Source organism: Dipteris shenzhenensis, chromosome 21 (genome assembly GCF_047967505.1).
Source record: "Dipteris shenzhenensis isolate YYH24624 ecotype China chromosome 21, Dip_SZ_1.0, whole genome shotgun sequence".
In the NCBI taxonomy this organism is placed as follows: Eukaryota; Viridiplantae; Streptophyta; class Polypodiopsida; order Gleicheniales; family Dipteridaceae; genus Dipteris; species Dipteris shenzhenensis.
The window spans coordinates 17,635,568-17,652,192 of record NC_141616.1 but is presented as its reverse complement, the minus strand read 5'-3'; positions in this window follow the sequence as shown (position 1 = coordinate 17,652,192).

Here is a 16,625-nt window from a genome sequence, read left to right as displayed (position 1 = left end):
TGTAGTCCATCCTTGTGGCATATATTCAATTTTACTTGCCATTGATCATGTTCACTAAGGCAGATCTTACATCTTTCATGTCTGTCTTTATGAAAATCTTATGGCAATCCAAACCTGGCAGAAAAAGTCTCATGCTGCTTTCAATGCATCACATTTGTTCTCCCAAGATGCATGGTGGATTGAACATCACAGATATTCATGTGCATATCCTTGCCCACAGGGGAAAAATGTTGCTGCAAATTATGCAAGGTGATCCACCTTGTGCTCTTATGATTAGAACTCTGGTCACTCATATTAGTATTTCTAGGTTTGGTCATTGGCAAGTTGATCAATGGGATTTCTTTTTTGGCTGCACTGATGGCACTTTTCCTGGCTGCCCTTTTGTCTCCTCTATGCTTCTTGACTGGAAGCATGTTCTTTCTCATCTGGAATGGAATGGACAGTAGTCTTTGCTTGGGAATTCTTCGAGAGCTGAAAGCATTCACTGGTCGAAAGTTTTTTAGCCTCCCTTGGCTTTACAAGAACCTCAACGTTCCTACTTTGTCTCGTTTAAAGGCATCACCTCGGTTGCTGATGCTATAGATGATGTTGGTACTATGCTCCCTTTTTCTCTGGCAGCCACCAGATATGGATTGGGATCTCATTATCATCCTTTATGGTAACAAATTACTTCTATGCTTTCTCCTTTTGTTCTGATTCCTCCTTTCAAACTCCAAGACTGGCTAGAAGATTGGACTTTGACTTCTAGGGTCCTCTTCTCGTCCTTTGAGGCTATCTTAGATTACTGTGCTTGCATTCTATAAAATCCTTTTGCCTCAACCTTGGGTTTCAGAGAGAGGTGATTTTATTTGGCGAATGCATTGCCTAGCCAAGTGGTGGAGAAAAAGATAACAGCAACTTTGGGCCTATAAAGTACCGCTTTGGCAACAGGTTTTCTTTTGGTGAGTTCTTTTGGGAGTATTTCCATCTGGACAGCTATTAGCTCATTGACACATTTCTCCTGCACTTTGCCATAGATGTTTTGCTTCTTGGGAGACCGTGCCTCACTTGTTTTGGCATTGTCCATGCTCTCGTGATTTTTTTGATTTGCATTGACAGCGCATGTGAGCAAGATTCCCATCTGTTCCTTTTGAGAAGTTCTTCTGGCTATTTGGGTTTCATCCATCTAGACCGGAGTTTCATGTTTTCTTTGTTTGGGTTCACTACTGGGCACTATGGACTATGGAAATATAGGAATTGTAAAGTCTTTGGTGATCCTACTTTCTCTTTGTTTGGCTTTTTCAGGTGTTCTCTACTTTCTTTGATTGCTTACAGACCCGTTGCACAGATCATGAGGTCTTTTTCGCATATATTGAAATTTTCAGTTGATGTAATTGTAGCACCTTGTTTTGAGGTTGCTACTCATATAATATAATCAATCAAAGATTTCACCCAAAAAAAAAAGTGTGTGTTTTGTTTGTGTGAGAGAGGGCAGGGGCATGAGGACCAATAAGTTAGGGGTACAAATTCTGTGAAAGAAAGGGAGTTTGTGTGTATGGGTGTGTGTATGTGTATGTGTATGTGTATGTGTGTGTGTATGTGTATGTGTATGTGTGTGTGTGTATGTGTGTGTTTGCAAAGTATAGAAAATGTGTGTGTGTGTAGCTTTTTAATCATATTGCCCATTTGCTTTTTACATTCTATAGAGGCTAGCACATTAACAAGCTGCAAGGAAAGCGTGTGTGTATGTGTGTATTTGCAAAGTATAGATAATGTGTGTGTGTGTAGTTTTTTAATCATATTGCCCATTTGCTTTTTACATTCTATAGAGGCTAGCACATTAACAAGTTGCAAGGAAAGCCTACATGAAGTGGCCATTCCATAATCATTGATAATCAAGAAAATGAAGAGGTAAGGGCTATTGTAGACAAGGTTGTGTAGGTTTTGAGAAAAAATAATGTGAATTATCCCCGGTATGGATACCACTTCAATTAAGGCAAGGATTATGTTGGTTGAGTCCCTTTTGGTAACATTCTTTGGTAGTTAAACATTCCTTAAATATATTGATAAGTTTTAATTAGCTATAAAAGGGAAGAATAACATACTCATAATAGAAGTCAAGGACATAACCAACATTAAATATTGCTTTGTGAGACAAGACCATTGGTTTGTAGAATTTATATAAGTTAGGTGCATACCATTTGCAATTATCTAGGTTAAGTACTCACGTGGATTATCAATATAGAACATATTATTGAATGCAAGTGTTAAAAATAAATAAGAGAATCCACCTTTATAAATTAGATAAACAATCCATTTTCATGTGTACTTAGTAAGATTGAATAATAATGTAAAGCTTCATTATCTATATGAGTATTATGTGTCATGTGGTAAGCTTAAAACACAAGGAGAACACGTATGTTTAGATGAATATGCTAAAAATTCCTCATAACATAGGTACACATATAATATAAGATTTTCCCTCTAATTCAAGGGATTGATATACCCGTGCTTATGTGTCCTATGGTAAGCTTAAAACACAATGATAACATGTATGTTAAGATGATTATGCTAAAATTCATCACAATATAGGTACACATGTAAAATACGTTTTTTCCTCTAATTTGAGGTATTGATATACCCGTGCTTTAGTTGGCTATGCTTGATATAAATTCCAAGGCTATTAAGGACACTATCCAAATTCCAAGATTAAGGATAAGTGTTATGTCCACATGATCAGGCCTTTGATAATGCCCCTTGTAGTCCATTGATCTTATCTCATAGATTTCTAGTAATATATATAAAAATCAACTTGACATAAGTACTTTGAACGTAACAAGGATATGAACATGATGAAGGAATACTTTGTCCTTTCTTCATTTTGAGATTCTATATGTGATAGAGATATGGATCCTCTATTATGAACACGATTAATTTGATCTATTGATGGTGTCCTTACAAGCCCCCATACCATCTCCTCCCTTCTTGCAATAGAAAATCCAATTTGATATGTCCATCCATGACCATGTTTCTCAACAAAGTAGGAGCTATAAACCACATCTAGAATACATAGCAAGTGATTCGAGATTTCTAGCAACTAGGCTCATAAGTAAAATTTAAGGGGGACACGTGTGAGTGTGTACATGAGTGTGTGTGTGTACTTGTTGTACTTGTTGTACATGATGTTGTTGTACTTGTTGTCCTTTCCTCTTTGTAAAGCCTTGTCTTCCAAGCCTTCAATTTTGTTCCTTGTTTCTCCTTTTCCTTGACTCAAATGGCGGATTATCCCTATGAGAATACCTTTCACAAAGACAAGTTGGTTTCCAATAAGAAACAAAAATAGGTGATGGATTCAGATGATTCCCCTTCATGACTCTACTGAGGCTCAACTTGTTTATGAGATTATGCATGAAGGGTTTGAAGACACCCGCAAGGGTTGGAAAGATCCACTTCCCGCCACTGCCATTATGGTGGAAGTGGATGATATCTTTGATCCAATTAAGGAGTATGCAGAGCATGCCATTATAATTTTCTTCCCAGGACGGATGCTTGCTGCAGTAGATGTTGGGAATTGGTTGACTCAAACCTTGGGTGGTTCTTATGTCAAAAAAATTCATTATGTAGCGAGGGGCTTTTTTGACATCATTATGGCTAATGAGGAGCACCGTCAAGTTTTTCTAGAGCACTCTCCTCTCTTCTATGGTCAGTAGATTGTCCATGTCTTGCCTTGGTCTCCCACTCGGGATTATCATGCATTGATTTGGCATCCTTACCCTATTTGGGTAGAAGTTGTGGATTTTCCTCAATGCTTGTCTTCTCTTCTACCTAAAATTGTGGCTTCCCTTGGTAAGGTGGTATGTCCACCGTGACCCAATGGAAATTCGAATTGCTTCTACATTTTGTAGGACACAGATCATCCCACTCTAGCTTCATATTCGGTTACTATGAATAATGTTTCCATTGGGAATGCCTTTTATAAGCTTAAGTGGGGGCTGTTTGTAGGTGCTTGCTTTGAATGCAAGCAATTTGGGCACATGGCTTCACAATGCCCTTCTCGAGCTCCATGGATGCCAGTGTAAGCTGAAATGGTTCAGCCTTTGAAGAAGAATGCAAATGCCTCTTCTGTGGTAAAAAACAAAGGGGTCAAATAGTTTTTGTTTGTTCAAGACAAAGGCAAAGTCCCGGCTGTCTCAAATGGTAATGCTTCTCTTCCTGTGCCTTTGTCCTGTCCACCTCCAAATAGTGCAGTCCATCCTTGTGGCATATATTCAATTTTACTTTTCATTGATCATGTTCACTAAGGCAGATCTTACATCTTTCATGTCTGTTTTTATGAAAATCTTATGGCAATCCAAATCTGGCAGAAAAAGTCTCAGGTTTCTTTCAATGCATCACATTTGTTCTCCCAAGATCCATGGTGGATTGAACATCACATATATTCATGTGCATATCCTTGCCCACAGGGGGAAAATGTTGCTGCAATTTATGCAAGGTGATCCACCTTGTGCTCTTATGATTAGAACTCTGGTCACTCATATTAGTATTTCTAGGTTTGGTCATTGGCAACTTGATCAATGAGATTTCTTTTTTGGCTGCACTGATGGCACTTTTATTGGCTGCCCTTTTGTCTCCTCCGTGCTTCTTGACTGGAAGCATGTTCTTTCTCATCTCGAATGGAATGGACAGCAGTCTTTGCTTGGGAATTCTTCAAGAGCTGAAAGCATTCATTGGTCGAAAGTCTTTTAGCCTCCCTTGGCTTTATAGGAATCTCGACATTCCTACTTTGTCTCGTTTAAAGGCATCACCTCGGTTACTGATGCTATAGATGATGTTGGTACTGTGCTCCCTTTTTCTTTGGCAGCCACCAGATATGGATTGGGATCTCATTATCATCCTTTGTGGTAACAAATTACTTCTATGCTTTCTCCTTTTGTTATGATTCCTCCTTTCGAACTCCTAGACCGGCTGGAAGATTGGACTTTGACTTCTCTAGGGTCCTCTTCTCATCCTTTGAGGCTATCTCAGATTACTGTGCTTGCATTCTATAAAATCCTTTTGCCTCAACCTTGGGTTTCAGAGAGAGGTGATTCTATTTGGCAAATGCATCACCTAGCCAAGTGGTGGAGGAAAAGCATACAGCAACTTTGGGCCTATAAAGTACTGCTTTGGCAATAGGTTTTCTTTTGGGAGTATTTCCATCTAGACAGCTATTAGCTCATTGACACATTGCTCCTGCACTTTGCCATAGATGTTTTGCTTCTTCGGAGACCGTGCCTCACTTGTTTTGGCATTGTCCATGCTCTCGTGATTTTTTTGATTTGCTTTGACAGCGCTTGTGAGTGAGATTCCCATCTGTTCCTTTTGGGAAGTTCTTCTGGCTATTCGGGTTTCATCCATCCAAACCGAAGTTTCATGTTTTCTTTGTTTGGGTTCACTACTGGGCACTATGGACTTTATGGAAATATAGGAATTGTAAAGTCTTTGGTGATCCTACTTTCTCTCTGTTTGGCTTTTTCAGGCGTTCTCTACAACAATCTTTCTTTGATTGCTTGCAGACCTACTGCACAGATTATGAGGTCTTTTTGGCATATATTGAAATTTTCAGTTGATGTAATTGTAGCATCTTTTTTTGAGGTTCCTACTCATATAATATAATCAATCAAAGATTTCACCCAAAAAAAAAAGTGTGTGTTTGTTTATGTGAGAGAGGGCAGGGGCGTCAGGACCAATAAATTAGGGGTACAAATTTTGTGAAAGAAAGGGAGTTTGTGTGTATGGGTGTGTGTATGTGTATGTGTATGTGTATGTGTGTGTGTGTGTATGTGTATGTGTGTGTGTGTATGTGTGTGTTTGCAAAGTATAGAAAATGTGTGTGTGTGTAGCTTTTTAATCATATTGCCCATTTTCTTTTTACATTCTATAGAGGCTAGCACATTAACAAGCTGCAAGGAAAGCGTGTGTGTATGTGTGTGTTTGCAAAGTATAGAAAATGTGTGTGTGTGTAGTTTTTTAATCATATTACCCATTTGCTTTTTACATTCTATAGAGGCTAGCACATTAACAAGTTGCAATGAAAGCCTACATGAAGTGGCCATTCCATAATCATTGATAATCAAGAAAATGAAGAGGTAAGGGCTATTGTAGACAAGGTTGTGTAGGTTTTGCGAAAAAATAATGTGAATTATCCCCGGCATGGATACCACTTCAATTAAGGCAAGGATTATGTTGGTTGAGTCCTTTTGGTAACATTCTTTGGTAGTAAAACATTCCTTAAATATATTGATAAGTTTTAATTAGCTATAAAAGGGAAGAATAACATAGTCATAATAGAAGTCAAGGACATAACCAACATTAAATATTGCTTTGTGAGACAAGACCATTGATTTGTAGAATTTATATAAGTTAGGTGCATACCATTTGCAATTAGCTAGGTTAAGTACTCACGTGGATTATCAATATAGAACATATTATTGAATGCAAGTGTTAAAAATAAATAAGAGAATCCACCTTTATAAATTAGATAAACAATCCATTTTCATGTGTACTTAGTAAGATTGAATAATAATGTAAAGCTTCATTATCTATATGAGTATTATGTGTCATGTGGTAAGCTTAAAACACAAGGAGAACACGTATGTTTAGATGAATATGCTAAAAATTCATCATAACATAGGTACACATATAATATAAGATTTTCCCTCTAATTCAAGGGATTGATATACCCGTGCTTATGTGTCCTATGGTAAGCTTAAAACACAATGATAACATGTATGTTAAGATGATTATGCTAAAATTCATCACAATATAGGTACACATGTAAAATATGAATTTTCCTCTAATTTGAGGTATTGATATACCCGTGCTTGAGTTGGCTATGCTTGATATAATTTCCAAGGCTATTAAGGACACTATCCAAATTCCAATATTAAGTATAAGTGTTATGTCCACACGATCAGGCCTTTGATAATGCCCCTTGTAGTCCATTGATCTTATCTCACAGATTTCTAGTAATATATATAAAAATCAACTTGACATAAGTACTTTGAATGTAACAAGGATATGAACATGATGAAGGAATACTTTGTCCTTTCTTCATTTTGAGATTCTATATGTGATAGAGATATGGATCCTCTATTATGAACATGATTAATTTGATCTATTGATGGTGTCCTAACAAGCCCCCATACCATCTCCTCCCTTCTTGCAATAGAAAATCATACAAATTCTCCCCTTGCCAATTTGATATGTCCATCCATGACCATGTTTCTCAACAAAGTAGGAGCTATAAACCACATCTGGAATACATAGCAAGTGATTCGAGATTTCGAGCAACTAGCATTTCAAATACATTATAATTTTAATGCACAAATGTAAGCTAACATCCACCAAGATCCATGGAAAAGGATCAAGCAATATGTATATGCATGCATGTGCATCCACCCATGTATATGCATGCATGTGCATCCGCCCCCGAGCATGCACACACATACACATGTCCAAGGGACACAAATGTAAGGTTATGTTAAGAGGACATGAAAATGACCAAGAAATTTACCCAAGAGGGGTTGAGCCATCAAACCAAAACAAAAAGGAATATGATGGCCCAAATTTGTACTACATTGAGGGTATATTGATGCTTTAGGACTCAGAGATGGCGCATAGGATTCCACTCATGCAAAAAGTTATGCTTATGCATTTATAAGTGCAAGATAATACTAGCATAGGCATGCCCCAACCAATAAGGAAATCAATTGTTACTCACCTATTGTGGTCATGTTTAGGTGCTTTCATACTTAGCTTGGTCACCATCAATGACATTTGATGGATATCATTCTAAAAGCTTTGATGAGCTCTAGTCTTTGAGTACTACTACTTCAAAATAATCAAATAGCTTTGAGTAGTCTTTGAGTACTACTACTTTAAATAATCAAATAGCTATAGTGGAAAAATGACAAGGTTGAATACACCTTCATCTCCAATTTTGAAATATTGGCATCTCATGTGATGAGCTTTGGGATAGTCAGAGTGCTACCTATAGAAATAAGACATAATGGAAAGAGTGCTACCTATAGAAATATGACATAATGGAAAGAAAATCTTGTAACAAAATAAATACAATAGCCAAATGATAGACACAATGGAGCGAGATAAACTTTTTATCACCGAGTTTTTTATCACAATACATGCGTGTGCTCTCCAATAGAGCTTCAATGGTGATCTAGATTGACTTTGGATGGCTAAGGACGCAATGGAAAGGGGATTAGCATTTGATGCTTAGGCTTGAGTGGTGGTCTCCTTATATAGGCTTTCTTAGTTGACCAGTTCCACCCACTTGGTGGGTTGGCAGTGGCACATGCATTTCGACTTCACCCACTGCAAGGAAGGTGGCACATGTTTGCTTGAATTTTGTCACCGACCATTGACTATTGACCATCAACCACCAACCTCACGTGCATAAGTAGATTCACATGCACACTTTCACACAAATGCAATTGGGGGCATACCATATGGGATCGGGGCCTAGTTGTGGCCCCCGAACGTTGCTATTGCTAGGGTCATTGCCCCTAGACAACCACGTACCCCTGTAGAGTCCTTCTATCATCTTTTAACCATTAAACTATCACCACGAGACCTCATCTAGTGTGCAAACTAGGAGCTTACCAATGTCTAGTACTTACACCATGGCTTCTCCTCCTAATGGGGACCTTATAAAAAAGCAATATGAAACATTGGTGGTTACATATGAAAGCTGGGCATTGGACATATACCAATGCAACCATGCACAAAAATTTCATGAATTAGGTGGCCATCATTAATTATTGAAGGACATAAAAGCCTAGATGGATACATGGACCTTTAACATGGAAATCAAATCAATATTGACATACTCCTATGTCCTAGGTCATCTGATATTGCTATAGAAACTTGCAGACTTTGAGCCTCTACTTTGCTCCAAGTCCTCAACAATTGGTCTTAATTCTTATCGAGACCAAATCTTCACCCATGGATCTTTGTACTCACCAAAATACAATCTTAATTCTATCCACTTCAACCTTACCAAAAAATGCAATTTGTCCAACAAATATCGAGCTTTGGAAAATTATTATATCTAGAGTGAATAAACTTATTTTGTAATGTTTGCATGCCATAGCTAAGATAGTTTTGGAATGTATCAAATATCTCCAACTACCTTTTATTGTTGCAGAACAATTGATAACCATCTTTGGATAGAAGACTAAGGTAGTTACACACTACACATTGCCTGCCCAACCGAGAAAATACTTGGTCAATATGTCGCCACCAAATAGACAAAAGTAAAACAAAAGTACATCATTTATTGAAAAAATATGAAGTTGTCTATGTGGTTTATCCTATGCGACTTTCAATTGGCTTCCCATGCTCATGCCTTTTTGTGGGATAAATCACACATTTCCTTGTGGTGCCATGTAATCTAATGCCCCTTCTTGGGATAGGTGTGTAACTACCGTAATAAGGTCACCTTCTATTATAGGAACATGATTGATAAGTGACACCATGCTGGGCTTGTTTGATATTCAATTGTTGCATATGATAGCCACAAAGACACTTAGGTTACAATTTAAAAATGTATCATATAATATTTCTAGTAATGATTGACTAAGTCACATATATTTAAGGTTTTTTTTTAAATATGGTACTCGATAGAGCATATAAAAATTTAAACATATAAACTTGTGAATGACAAATAGAATAACATATTCACATGGCAAATTCTTGAATAAATGCAAAATTCAAACAAAGTCCATTTATATGTTAAATCGCTTTACAAATGGAAAATAGGCTCAAATGTTTTGTATAAATAATAGTTTCTCAGTATATAAAATGTGGAAAAAGCAAGCTTCAATACCTTTAACAATGCACAATACGTTCAATATAAATTCGGTTTACAAATGGAAAATAGGCTCAAATACTTTGTATAAATAATAGTTTCTCAATATATAAAATGTGGAAAAAGCAAGCTTCAATGCCTTTAACAATGTACAATACCCCTAGACAATGATACCTACAAAGTTGTCGAATTAACAACGTAGGGAACATTTCCAATTAAGCTTGTCCTAATGATCTTACTGGTGTGCTTTATAAATGAAAAAGAATCCAACTCATCAAGGCCACCTAATTTGCAACATGTCAACCTAGCAAGGGTTTTGATTTCACTCTTGATATAGAAGAGGAGTCACATAAACTAACACCAAGTACCATTGTAATTAATGTAAAAAATGTATTGTCAATATATAGTATTCAACATGTGTATTGTCACATAAACTAACACCAAGTACCATTGTAATTCATGTCACAATTGTATTGTCACAGTATAATATGCAAACATGTGTATTGAAATGACAATCCAAGTGCATTAAATTCGGGGTTGGGTTGTCTAGCAAGGAAACGACTAGCGCAATCTAAACTCGATCTGTTTGGAGTTCTCACATTGGAGTTATATTCAATTTCAAACATAAAGATAATCGAGGTAGTCACCTGGCAATTAATAAAGCGAGCAAGAATTTGTTAAGGTGGTAGGAAAATCAAGCAAGCAAAGAAAAAATCTAAGTGTCCCATAAAATAATTGCTTGAAGTAGAAAGTATTCAAAGGGGGTGGCTATGTGTCACATTTCTTGAAATTGAGTAGTCCAAAGTTAAGGACTGTTTTAACGTGATTCCATTTGGGTTTGGCAATTACCTAGGGGGTCACTCATAAACATGTAACATAGCACTTAATTGCACTAAGGGGTTATTTTTTAATGGTTGTTTATGTGCATGAGGAGATGTATATATGTAGATTTATGAAAGGTTGTCAATTTTTTAAGATTGAAAATGTAAGCATTTATAGGGGTTCAACCAATTACATGAGAGAGTGTAAAAATGCAAGAATAGGGGTTGCTTGCTCGCACATGCTTTATGGGTTTATGAAGAGTAACCTCCCCTGCTCCTAAGCATAAATAAAAAGTAAAGGATGCTAAAATTTGCCTTTTTTTGGGGCCAAAATAGATAGTGTCTTCTCGCTCCCTATTATGGGAAACCTTGAGTTAAATTTGGTGCAACAAATACATCAAAAATTCATATTTTGATGCACGTAATTTTTTAGATGGTGTAAAAAGGCATGATATCTATCTAAATCATGCCTTGTAATTTGATTCAATATGTAACATTATGCCATTTGGATTCAACAATCAAAAGATGTAGGGATGTGAGAAACTCATCTTCTGGGCCAAAACAACAAAATTTTGACAACTTGCAAAGACATAGGGATGTGAAAATTTCATCTATTGGGCCAAAACAAGGAGAGCATTCCCTATTTTGGCCCAAAAGATGACATTTCACATCCCTGTATCTTTTGATTCACAAGTCCAAATGGGGTCATGTTACATATCAAATCAAATGGCAAGGCATGATTTAGATGATTGTCATGCCTTTTTGCACCATTTGGTAAAGTTTCATGTAACAAAATATGAATTTGTGGTCAATTTGTTGCACTGGTTGGATTAGTGGGATGTAAGAGTAAATCATTGGGGAGGGATGTTTTGCCTATAACAAAGAAACGTGGGTTTTGTTCCAAGAATGAATAGAGTTAAAAAAGCTAAGCATTTACATTTTTAAGGAATGTATACTAGTCCATTCAAGGAGTCCTTGGAAATGCCCCACTTGTGTGGAAGGTTGCATTGATGATCTCAATTACTATGGTGGAAAGAGAACTTGATTGCAGTAGGGTTTGTCTTTGATACTAATGTTGACTTGGCAATGAAACATACCAACTCTCTTATGGGGGATGTGAAATTAGTGTTAGTGACTTTAAAGTTATATACATATTTAAACTTATAGCATTGAAGAAACATATGGACTTTTGAATAAATAATATTTTTTTTCTACTTAAATAGGGGATTTATAAATATTTCATTGTTTTGGGTCGCTGGCTTTTTTTGGCTTGCTCACTTTTTGGTAATCCTCAAGACCAATCTATTGGACTTGGCTAGCCCAAAGGTTCCAACTCTTGGTAGCGAACAATATCGGATCAAAACTACAAGCCAAGATCAAATCACTCCAAGCATGCTTTTGAGTCTTGGAAGATTACAATAAATGATACAAAGACACCATTGTGATATCAATGACTTTTGACTTTTTTAATGCTTTGTTCGTGCTATTGTAGCTTTAGAATGCCCATGGACAAACTAAGGGAGTGATCCATGGACAAATCAATGAAGGGAGTGATGCAAGAAGAATGTGCAATAGAAGGAAGCTTTTACAATGTCTAAAAGTTCTATAATGTATACAAAATTGTGGGTTCCTTGATCACTTTGGACTTAGTACTAGCCTATGTGTTTCAAGAGGATATATTTTTTATTTTTAAATAAACTTATAGAATTTTCCTATTGATTCTTTTATCTCAATCATCAAACATAGAATTTTAGGTTTCCGAGTAAGTGTCTTACATTTGTTGTATATCACATTGCATGTAGACATGAATTAATATAGAATTGAGAGCTTGAGTGTCGGATGAAATAAAAGTTATAAGTTTAATTGCTCAACTTTGATAACATTTATGTGATGGATAACTTCTTGGAAAGATCTCAAGTTATTGATTTTGAATGGCATCATTTGTAATAATAAAGAATCCTTTCTCTTTATAATCATACTTTCTATGTTTCATGTTATGAAGGTGCATCTAAAAGTACATAAATTCAATATAGCATAGTAATCAATTTCATCCTTCAAAAAGGTGGAAGTTATTAGAACCCATTAGTTAAGAGATACGAAGACATTCCATTGAGGTTAAATTGGATGCAACGTGGTACAATCCCTCGTCAAGGTATGCTTTCTATCAAACATGGTGGGAATACTACCCCACAAAAGTGTATAGGACACCATAGAAAAGAAATGAACATTACAAAGATTTCACGCATTAATTGGGACAACCCCCCACCAAGATGGATGTGACATTAGCTATGACACTATAGGAAAAAATAATAACATTACACACATTTACTTGGGTATTTCCAAACTTCATCCATAGTTCTATAGCATGGTCTTCAGATTAATCCAAATGACATTCCACATCTACCATCCCTCTACCATCAAAGCTTGAAGGCCTCATGTATGTAGGAACATACAATCTTGTTGCTAGATTCATGTAGATAGAAGTAACCAATCTTGGTCTCATGTCCATGTAGACGAAAGCCTCAGTAGATAGAAGTAGGCAATATTATAGTTAGACTCCCACATCTATGTAGAATGATTTTCCATCTATTTAAAGAGCTGATTCAAATCCTCTTATATTTTACAAATCTGTAGGGTGCATTCATATCTATTATCTTCGACCTGGTCCTCCCTCTTTGAGATTACTGTACTCATAATGTTTTTTTCCACATCAAAAAGTTATCGATAGGGTATCCATTTTGCCATGCAATTTCACAATGCTTAGTCTTCTGTTTCTAGACTACTAGGATGATCCTTTAGACCAATGCATTAGGGAGACATTTCAAAATCTCAATATCTCTTAAGAACTTGAATGATATGGCGCAAGGCCTCCGAGATTTTTAAGAATACTTCCACTATGTCAAATAAACTATTGAGGTTCGCTAATGACACATTGGCATTCAAAAGTCAAAATAGAGCTTAGACAATGTACCAAAAACTCTCTCACTTACTCATAAAGAGAATCAATAAAAAGTATACAATATAGAACTATTCAAGATTTGTTGCTATCTTTTCAAAAGGAAGACAATATTGATAGGGTTAAAATATTATACACAAAATATATTTTTTTGCTTGAGATAGCTTATTATTTCTAAGCCCCTCAGATTTAGTGGTTGGAAGGTGCCACATCTCCACCTTGTGCTATACATCTTCAAAATTGCATGAATTAATAATTAGATCCTTGAATACAAAAATGCAACTTAGATGACATATCAAAAAATATAAATAGTGAAAAGAAGCCCAATTCTCCACCTAGTACACAAAGAACTTGGATAAATTATTAGATACATCTAAAAAATGAAATAGAGTTTCTATAAGTATTGATACTAACTTTTTTTTTTGGCGGTCAAAATGTCGGCTATATTAAGAGGCTAGTTTGGCCAAAAAGAGAGATCTTTACAAAAATTTGGCCGATAAAGGGGGCTACCACCCATGGCCTATGCTGCATGCATAGGGTTTACACAAAGACAAGGGACCCCAAGACTAATAGGTTCCGGCTGACCATTAGATCCTTGTTACCCCACAACCAGCCAAAGTCCCTTAGGAGGGCCTTTAATTTCGTTATTATCATAGATTCCAAGGGTTTGCAACCCACACATGAGTGGAATACTAGTCTGTTGTGCGTCTCCTAGATGGCTTGGATCACAAATGCACTGATGAAAGGCTAGCAAGTGACAAAGGCATGTTGTAGATTTTCGCAATGATTACCATTCTCTATTTTGAACCAATATGCCCAAATTACTAGGGATAGTACATGCTTATGTATCTCAACTACAAGTTTTAGTATTGTAGAATTAAGTAGGCTTAGGAAAAAATAAAAACCTTCATAAAGTCAAGAATTGTATATTAGCTACAAGTTTTAGTATTGTAGAATTAAGTAGGCTTAGGAAAAAATAAAAAACCTTCATAAAGTCAAGAATTGTAATTCTTAGTCACCTTCAACAACCTTTCTTTGATGCCTTCTAATATTGTTAAAAAGGAAATTAGGAAGGATGTTGATGATACTATAAGATAATTGAAGAGGATGTTGATACTACCTTCACTTCTTTCATAATATTTCTATTATCCTTCTTGCAATTTTCTTGTCTCTTTATCCATCTTTAGGATGGAGATCATGCTAATTCAAACATGCATATGGAGACATAACATAAAGTCTCCAAAATGTATATTGCATCGATGAATTGATGATATAGCTATTATGTAGGGTCTGTGGATTCTACAAAGATGTTATACTCACTTTGGCATGTTGGCATGAGCATAAGGGTGCATCACTCAAGCCAATCATGTCTTGTTAAGGACTCCCCCAAATAAGGTTTAAATTAGACAATTTGCATAGCCTTGGTGCAATAATCCAACAATCATGTAGAAATCCATGGAACTCATCATCTAGAACAAATTTACAAGATTTATGTAGAAAATCAATACTGTGACAATAGGTCACCTTGAATATATTTCATCTATGATATTATAACTTCACATGTACAAAAATTTGAAGTTATAATGTGTTCGGGTAAATATATTTGATTAATTGTGATGTTTAAAAAAGTGCTCATGAGGTTAACGTTACACATGGTTTGAGATATTGATGATTGTATGCTAAAATTTACCATTAAAAGTTGAAGATATTGAGGTTATTTATTTATAGAGTTGGTATTCTAGTCTAGGTATGATTTAGCTCTAGATATAATACTTCGCCTAAGGTATGCAACAAATATATTCAAAGGATGATGGTGTGTAGTCAAATGAAATTCACATACTCTCATAGAGAATATGGCACATTGTATGATGAAAAGAATAATAGAGCATGAGAGAGAGAGAGAGAGAGAGAGAGAGAGAGAGAGAGAGAGAAAGAGAGGTCATTAGCTTCCAATAATTGAGACATGCACATTCAATAAATAACACCTATTCATTTATAGAAACAAAGGAACTCCAAGAAACGCAATGTATTGATTCGATTTCTCATCATTCTAAATGCATTATTTTTATCATTAATAACTACAAGACACTTTGCTTTTCATATAGTTTCTTTACATCTACTACTTATGGAGTGTTCAATGAATCTTCTTCACAATCCATCTTTTGGTTCTCTTAGGGATTCTTGGTGATGATTTTATGCTTATTCTATTTGAGTGGTATGCAAGTGCTTTGTTAAGTAATAAAGATTATGGAATCATGGTTAGATATAGAATTCATCCAACAATGCATGTGGACTTTCACGTGGATGATGTAAAAGAGTCCTTGCTAGAAAAGACAAGGACTTGTATACAAAAAAGGCCATTTTTGAAAAAGGACTATGAACTTGAAAAGTGGGTGGTTAAGGTAGTGGCACATGGAGACAAGGTGGTATGAGAAGTCCCATCATATATGAAAACCATGGCCATATATTAGTCCAAGTACGAGTGGAATTCCAAGTACTAATGGAATTCAACATGGCCTTTTGAGTTTCCATATGCGTCCTTTTTGCCACTTTGATTTAGAAAATGAAGTTTCATTATAGGCTCATGGACTTGGACCTTTGGATGGTTCATTACATGACAAAGGAAGAAGGAAATTCTTATGGGTGAAACAAGTGTATATTGGGTGATCATAGCATGTCACCCTATTGGTATGGTATGGGACAAAAATGCTATTTAAAAGGCTTTGATGTCAATACAATACATCTTTCATTAGCAACAAAACCTTTCTTATTGTGGTTAATCCATTAAATTGTATTAAGTCATCATATTTATGGTCGTATTCCATGTGTATGACATAATTTATAGGCTTTGGATTTTGTAATGAAAAATGCTTTAAACTTACAACTCCAACTATGCAAATATAATAGTCGCATTGCCAAGCTTCATAATAGTGTTGTGATACAAGAACCCATCAAGATTACCTATCTAAGGTGCATTGATGAGCTTTCTTAATATTGATGC